Source organism: Acartia tonsa, chromosome 12 (genome assembly GCF_053477335.1).
Source record: "Acartia tonsa isolate MP-2025a chromosome 12, ASM5347733v1, whole genome shotgun sequence".
Lineage (NCBI taxonomy): Eukaryota > Metazoa > Arthropoda > Copepoda > Calanoida > Acartiidae > Acartia > Acartia tonsa.
Window position 1 is genome coordinate 12,425,240 of NC_137271.1, and position 8,826 is coordinate 12,434,065.

Genomic DNA, 8,826 nt, shown 5'->3' on the forward strand with positions numbered 1-8,826 from the left:
CTATAATCTTATGAAATTATTTCATTATTCGTGGAAAATTGTCTGTAATACGATTTTTCAGAATGGCTGATAACCAGTTCTAATCCAGCGGATATTAATCGGTTTCGAAGCAATACTGCAATTGATTTTTTCATCTGTATTTATTTTAATATAACTTTTACATTCATTTCAATATAAATATACATTATATACATCGCCTTTCCAAAATATTAAAATAAAAATCATAAAATTAATACCAGTTTCTAAAGCCCGGGCCTTCGGTCTTCTTTAAATTTAATTTTGATATCCACGGAAAGCTGTCTATAAGAAGATAGGATAAATCTCTTAAAATTGATGATATGTACTATAGTTGATCTACTACTACTCTGGTATGTTATCATCCTTGTTCTTATTTTATCTCTCAACTTGAATAAAGATAAGAAAATAAATGTAAAGATAATATAAATTTCATTTATCTATAATTCTTAATTGATGCAAGTGACTTTTAACATTGCATCGTTTTACATTTTTTCAAAATGTGAAAAAAATCGTCCAAATTTTGATGAAAAATCTTCGAAATTATTCGCTTTCTTAATTATTCTTTTGTGTTCTACGCGTCGGTCCAACGTTAATTTAGGCATGTTAGAGTTGTCCTATCTACTTGAAACTTGGTATGATGGTTACTATGACGTGCAGCAATTCTATAATCATTTCATTTTGTAACGATACAATTTTCTCTTAATTTTAGTTAATTTTAGGGAAGCAACTCTTTAGTTAGGCCTTAAAATGTAAGTATGTCCATATTAAGCATTCTATTTTTAAGTAATTTCATATTAAATTGATACATAAATTTGTAAATTGAATATTGAATGCGTTTTTACTCTATATTTGTAATGTGCGTTTGTTTTTTGAACTTTGCTTTAATGGATGATGTCATCAATTTTATAGGGCATTCGATTTGTAACTACACGCTGTTATACGTTTAAACGTCAGCCTGTCCGTCATAATAAATCTGAGATTTTCTTAGCTAGAATAAGAACATAATTTTTGTCCTTGCTTAACTGATTTCGTTTAATTTAAATGTTTTTTTTTGCAAAGACAGTTATACTTTCATTTTTAGAGGGCTTTAAGTCTAAATTTTTTATTTATTTTTAAATGTTTAATAGTTATGTTTTACTTTTGCTATACTTTGAAACATTTGTTTTTGTTTCACAGATTATAAATCTGTTTAAATGTACTTGTACTTAAAAATCTACTACTAAAGTATCTCTAAAATGCACCTACTCATTTAGTGTTGCTAGGCTAAAAATACGTGTTTTTAAATGCTTTTTGGGGAAGATCAGGATTGCCAAAAAGAAAGCTAGAAAACAATGCATATCTAGTAAAATACCAAAAACAGGAACTAAGCTGTTTTGATAGATGATATAAAAAGGTTTATTTCATCAGTAAGAAAAACTATTTTGCCTTCAACTTTATCTTGAACTGCAAAAAATAATAAATTTTAGAGCAAAATAATTATAAATATTGTATTTGTGGTATCCGCCGAGGATAAATGGCAGACACCGGAGTTCAATTAGATTACGGCAGTGTGACAGACGTGGACACCTTACTATAGAGAAGCTACGCTTCTCTAGCTTTCACTAGATAATGATCAACATCTATTTTCAGTTGTCACTTTATTGAAGGTTTAAAAGATACTGAAGCTATATACAACAAACAATAATTACATGGATAGGAATAAATAATCATAACATCAAAGCATAAATAATACATATACAATGGTCAGTTTGGGCAATAATGATCCCCCATCCCTGAAAAGGGTGGGGGAGAATTAAGAATACAGTTAACCATAATAAACATGACAGATTCAATCATTAATCCTAAGCGTAGGGAGGGGGTCACTAGACCCCTTCCCCAGGACTCGGGGGAGGGCCATTGACCCTCCACCGAACCCCAGATCAGGGGTGCCATAGGCATGGCTCACGGTTGCCGAATACCACAACTCTCCCCTCGGAAGGCTGGGAGGTGGTTTCCCTACCAGACTTCCGACAGTGGTTGAGGCCTTCGGTCCGCTCCTTAGGGCTAAAATATATACAAACGATAATGATTCAATGGAATCCTAGTGGTGAGTATCTTCTTAGGGTTGATGGGCTCCCAATGTGGGATAGAAGGCAGAGGCTGGCTTGGGTTGGACACGTTGGTCAGCGCCGGCAGGTATCAGGTTTGCTGGTGGCACAGTGGTTGCTGGAACAGTCAGCAGTGGGGCCTGCTGGTTGTTGTTGGCAGCGGCTGGGGCACTGGCTGCCAGGTTGATCGTCTGAGCAGCGGCCTGTCCTCCTGAGGGGCCGCGGGGTCTGCCAGAGGGCGGTCCTGGCCTACCTGGGCGGTCATGCCCGCTGTCAGTTGATTTCATAGACACCATTTCCTCGGCTGCTTCCCTGCCGATGGGAATGGCATCCCAGTCCACTGAAAAGTCCCGGGACTTGGCATGGTTGAGCCTGGCTCTAGCCAGCGCTTTCCTATATAAAGCTGGATGGTACAGGAACACTTGTGATATCGCATTCAGGGCTGCTCGGACTCCTCCTTGTGCTGCTGCCAGGGAAATGATGGTTAGGTCCCCCAGCAGTTTGAGGATCAACAACAGTAAACACAGTATGGCTGCGCCATCTCCCCACTCGTGGATGGCTTGTCTAAATCCAGCCCAGACATCCAGGGCTGCCTCTCCTTCCTCCGCCAGTCGGTCAATGTTGTAGGACACTATCCCATGGTCTCCTGTGGCCGAACAGCTGCCTTGCTGAACGCAGGAGCCATAGGATAGGCCGGTCAGCATGGCACTCTTGTATGCTGGGAACGCCAGCAGTTGTTGCCAGTCGTTCAACTCAGCCTGCGAATACAAGCCACCTGAACTGAAGTCATCTAAGGGTTCTGTCAACAACTGTGTAGGCGTATCCAGCGGGGGTGGCCTCTTCTTGGGAGCGGGGGTTAACTCTATCCAGCCTTCCTCCGCGTGCACAGTCAGGGGGTAGGTGGAGGAGCAGGGAATCTTGGTGGCGTGTTCACTGTATACCCGTGTCACAGCGTCTACAAAACCTGTGGGCTCTACTGGCACTTTGTCCCAACACTCCTTGTGTTCGCGGACAACGTACTTGTGACGTTGGCAGGTCAGCTGCAGCAGGATGTCTCCCCTCAGTACCGAGAACGTGCTCCCCTGGACACGCACCGGGTGGGCCGGGTCTAGTTGCTGGAGCTTCCAGCAGTTGGCCGCTACTTCTTCTGCTGCGGTGCTTTTCATGCGCGTTTCCAGGGTAAACCCAATATAACCTGCATGTATCTGTGCTTGAAGGGGAACGTCAACATCCCTGGCCGACACTCTGGGCAGCGCAGCCGCGGCTGGGTCAGCTGCCACGAACAACGCTGGATGGTTTGTGGCATGGGCCTCGAAGTCGCAGTTCACAATCGAGGTGGGGTTGGTCATGTTGATGAAAAACTGGGCCTGATGGTCAACCAGATATGCATCCATCACCAGGCTGGGCTGGAGGCTGCGGATCAGCCTCAAGGGGCAATCTCTTCCCAGGTGGTCCCACACGTAGGTTGCTTCCCCAGTGATGCAGGACAGCTCAGAATGGGGACACTCTAGGGTCAGGTGGTCAGACTGGGACTCCACCCGTCCATCCTCCACCACATAGGTCTCCTCCTTGACCAGCAGCCGTCGCTCCTGGAGCACTAATTCGTTGCGGTATAGCTGGCCCTCAAAGTGGACGTCCTCCCCCTCACAACCCACCCCCTCGGGGCTGTTGACGAGGGCGCCCACCATGTCGATGGTGAAGAACAGGGGATGGTTCAGCTGGAACGTCAGTGGCTGGGTCTTGCCTGGCAACGTGTAGACTCGGTTCCTGGCCAGGTCTCGGCACGCTTCTGGGTCTATCTTGGTTGGCCTCATGAGGGTGGGGACCGAGGTCACCTTGAGGTGACCCCATACTCCACACCTGAATGTCCACTGGGACACGGTGAGCTGACAACTGTACCCAGTGGTTTCCCTCACCTTGACTTGCTGCAGGACGTGTACTTCATGGCCAAGGGGCACCTCTTGGTGTAGGGGCTCCGTGTTACACATCTTTTCTTTATTGTAAGACGTGACATGGGTGGGGTTGGCACAGTCCCACCCCACCAGGACGTAGCTGGTTGTAGGCCACACGGCTGCCAGCAGGAGGCCCCACAGGACCATCCACCAATGGGAGAGGCTTCCAGGCAGCCATCTTCCTCGTACACGCGGCTGGGGATCTTCAGCTCTGGTCACGGCTGCTTCTTGGGACTGGACACGGCTGGGCTGCTCCTGGCTAGATACAAGTTTCCATTGAGCGTTATCTGTATGCGGCCGGGGCACCCCGATACCCTCCCCAATGACAGACTGGCAAGCGACTGGCACTTACCTGGGTGTCGGCTCCCCTAGCCCTAAGTGCTCCCTTCCCTTGTCCAAAGCATGCCCAGTGGCATGGGGCTGAAGTGCATGTGGCACAGGCTCGCCCTTACTCACTTCCCTCCCCTGCCCTAGGAACTCAGGTGCATGGGGCACAGGCAAGTCCTTATTTTCCCAAATTTCAATCTCCCCAGCCTCTGGTGCAGGGGGCACAGGCAAGGCTGGGTTTTTACAATATCTTGGATACAACACATTTAACAAATTCAACTTATCCTGATGTTGAGCAGCTGGGTTCCCTTGGCTGGCAGGGGGCTCTGGATGGCATGTAGCTGGGCTCTCCCTGCAGGCTGGTGGCGCTGGCTGACTGGGGGTGACGGGTGTCACCCCTTCCTCTGGGACCGCTGGCTCGTTCCAGGACTCAGGTCTCTCGGTGGCGGCGACGGTTGTCGCCCCAGACATCAGGTTGGAGGCTGGCTCGTTCCAGGATCCAGGTATCTCGGTGGGAGGCGCTGGATAGCACCCCCCCATCATCCCAGGTGGCGACGCCGGGTGGCGTCCCATACATCGATGCAGAGGTGCTGGCTAGCACCTCCTGCCTCTCCCGTTCGGCGGCTGCCAGGACCTCCCCATACACCGTCTCAGAGACGCTGGGCAGCGCCCCTCCACTCTTGCTGGGTAGGCTCAGTCGGGCAGGTTCCATCATGTTGAGGCTAAAGGGCTGGGGCCTCAGCACCTCTGGCTCGGCTATGTTGTTGGGCTGTATCAGCTCTGGCCCCAGATGGTTAAGACTGAAGCCTAGGCCAACCCGGTTGGGTTCAGCCGCGCCGCCCAGTACGTTGATCCTAGCTGGGACAGTCCCAAACTGCGGCATCCCATCGGCTCGGTCCGCAGCTCTGGGGGCGGCTGCTTGCTGTGGTGGTGCTGGGGGCGCGCTCCCTTCCATGTGGGCCACTCTGCTGGGCTTCCCTGGAGGGGCACCCTTGTCGGCGGTGCGCCTGCGGCTGGCTACCTGGGCCCAGTCAGCTCTACAATTGGCCGCCGTGTGACCGTCATAGTGGCAACGCTCACACTTGGCAGAACGGTCACGGCGTGGCTGGGTGCGTCTCTCCTCTAGGCTAACTTCCACAGGCGTTGGGCAGTCTCGAGCTCGGTGGCCTCTCCCCTGGCAGCGGTAGCAGCGGCCTGGAACCTTGTCATCTGGAGCGACCTTCCCCATCTGGTGGAGACCCGGAGCCAAGGAGCCAATCTCCATTGGCTCCGACTCGTCATATTGGGGCAACTGGATGCAGGCAGATCCAGTCAGCCCGTCGGTCGAGTCCACTAAGCACACACCTTCCTTCAGCTGCTTAGTAACCATGGTCACGGTGAACATGGCCTTACGAGTGTACTCAGGTACACTCGTAATTTCATGGTTCATCATGAGGCGTTTTACATTGGCGTTACGAATTCCACGATTTAATTCGTCCACCAACAACTCAAGATCCTCATGGTTGTAGGCGTCCCTATACAAGGCGCACTTAGTTGATATGTACGCTTGTATAGGTTCTGTCGAGTGTTGCTTGTAATCCCTAAACGCTTGTTTAAGCGTTTGGGATTCAAAAGCAGTGCGAAATAGCAATTCACACTCGGTCTTGACCTGTTCGTAGGTCAAGGCTTGGCCTGCCTCGCCAAACAGATGGGACGCCATTTCCGCCGCTTGCCCTACCAGTGACAGTAGTAGGGCGTTGCGGCGGTTGAGGGAATCATGAGGTGGCACGCGGTAAGCCGCCCATGACATCTCAAGTCTGCGGATATGTGCCGACCAGGATTGCTTGGGCGGCCCTCTAAACTCCGGCAGATTGCTCAGCATCAGCTTGCGGTACTCGGCTGGGGCCGGCTGAGGGTCATCCTGGAGCCATCCTGGGGCTTGGTCACCTCCTGGGGCTTGATGCTGGTCCATTGGGTCAACGGTGAAACGGCGGGCACAAAGTTATACAGTACTAAAATGAATGGTTTGTCACTTGAGGCTTCCTAGCCTAACAGCCAACACTGTTTGTATCACTAGGTTGGGAGTTTAGTTGCAAAGATATAACTTAGCTGTACTTATCACTAGTTAGGTGTTGAGGTTGTAGGGTAGGCTGGTAGAGGTAGATAGATGTTGAGGGTCTGAACTGCTGTCAGGAACTGATTGGGTTTTCCTTTATCACACTAGAGCTAGAAGGAAAGAAACTTGCAATTCTTTATTTGCTAAAAATACCCCTGTTAAATGCTATGGAGTAGCTCCGCTCCGGTGTGAGTGTGTGTGTGTGTGTGTGCGTGGAATCTCCTGTCCTTGTAACGCGCGTCCGCGCCGTCAAATCCGCGCACACGGGGAAAACGCGCTCTCACCCCTCAACTCGCTCTCTCATTGGTCCGCTTCGTCCGTTGGATTTATGATATTTTCCGCACTCTGTTGCGCTACCCGTGAATGGCGCTCTGTGTGTCCGATCGCTAGCCCCACACTACAGACGGACTTAGTCTAGTGTGGGTAGGAAGGGGGAAGCGCGTGAGGGGACGGGGGTAACTCCGTCCGTTCCCCCTGTGAGGGAGGGGGGTAACTGTGTGCTGGTGTAATAGGGCCTTTTCTTCTTAATCCTAGGCTTATCTATTATATCACCCTGATTGTATTTGCCTTCAATGGAGAGGGGCCCCTCCCTTTCCCTTGGAATAAGGGGTGTATTGTTGTTGTGCTGTGGGCTTGAGATTGTTTTGATTGTATATCAGGGTCTTTATTATATTACATCTAGCTTCTATTTTTGTCCTTATCACAATTGCATAACAGATTTGTTTACCAACTCTGTTCTATTTTTAGCTGTTATCACAATACACAATAATCCAAGCCTGTTCTATTCTTAGATTTATCACAACACAACAATTTGTTTGCCAAGCTTTGCTCATAAATCTATTGTTTGGCCATCACACTAGGGTGGTAATCCCTGCAAATGTGATATAATATCTGTTTTCTAGATGGGTGGCTGCGTTGTAGCTTCTCAGGATACTCGGAGTTGACGTAGTTTTTCTCTGTTCTGGTGCACTACACTCGTATGTTAGCTCGCAGCTTGCAGCTATGTGGCATGTTTCAGCCTATCGGCGGCAGGGAATGTCCCGTCCTGCTAGCGCCGCTGATCCAAATCCGGCTGATGGCGGCAGGGAATGTCCCGTCCTGCTAGCGCCACTGGTTCGGATCCTGCTATTTCTTGCAGTAAAGTTGGCCTATTTCCAGCCGTTTACACTTATTTGGCTTGTTTCAGCCGGTCCGCAGGCCTGTTTCAGCCCTTTTGGCGCTCAATTCTCCGTTAGATATCAGCGCTGCTCGCGGTTATTCGTCAAATTTCGCTGTCTCGCTTCCACAACTGCCGGATGCAGAGTTAAACTTTGCTGTCCAGGGTGGGTAATTCAGGTTGCTTGCGTCAGTTTTGCCAGATTCACTGCTGGGAGTACCTTAGCCTCAGATGCGCGTCTGCTCTACACTTGTGGTTCGCCGTAATCTCACACAGCTGTCACCAAAGTTGTGGTATCCGCCGAGGATAAATGGCAGACACCGGAGTTCAATTAGATTACGGCAGTGTGACAGACGTGGACACCTTACTATAGAGAAGCTACGCTTCTCTAGCTTTCACTAGATAATGATCAACATCTATTTTCAGTTGTCACTTTATTGAAGGTTTAAAAGATACTGAAGCTATATACAACAAACAATAATTACATGGATAGGAATAAATAATCATAACATCAAAGCATAAATAATACATATACAATGGTCAGTTTGGGCAATAATGATCCCCCATCCCTGAAAAGGGTGGGGGAGAATTAAGAATACAGTTAACCATAATAAACATGACAGATTCAATCATTAATCCTAAGCGTAGGGAGGGGGTCACTAGACCCCTTCCCCAGGACTCGGGGGAGGGCCATTGACCCTCCACCGAACCCCAGATCAGGGGTGCCATAGGCATGGCTCACGGTTGCCGAATACCACATATTGTTGCATTCAAAAAAATTAAATATATAGAATATCAACTGCCATGCTTTCCTATAGTACAACTACAAATATTTTTTCTATATATGAAATATCCCTATCTTAAAACTGGTGGCTACACCCCTGAGGTGGAAGGGGGGAGGGTGGAATGGGGGTCGACCCCTTCAATCTCGATTTTGAAATGAAAATTATTTTTTTTGAACGATTTTTCTTTGGGGGTTGAGTGAGGGTATTTTCCCCGAAGATAGTTATAAACCTTCCCTAACCTGTTAGAAGCTTCCCGGTAAAAGAGAACCTAATCGGTTCATCGTTTAGCGAGTTCCTTCCCTACACAGATAGACCCACAAACACCTTGTACCATTATATTATTGCATATTATTTCTTTCTCTTTTAAAGTGTTAAAACATGTATGGATCACATGACTTTTTGTGTT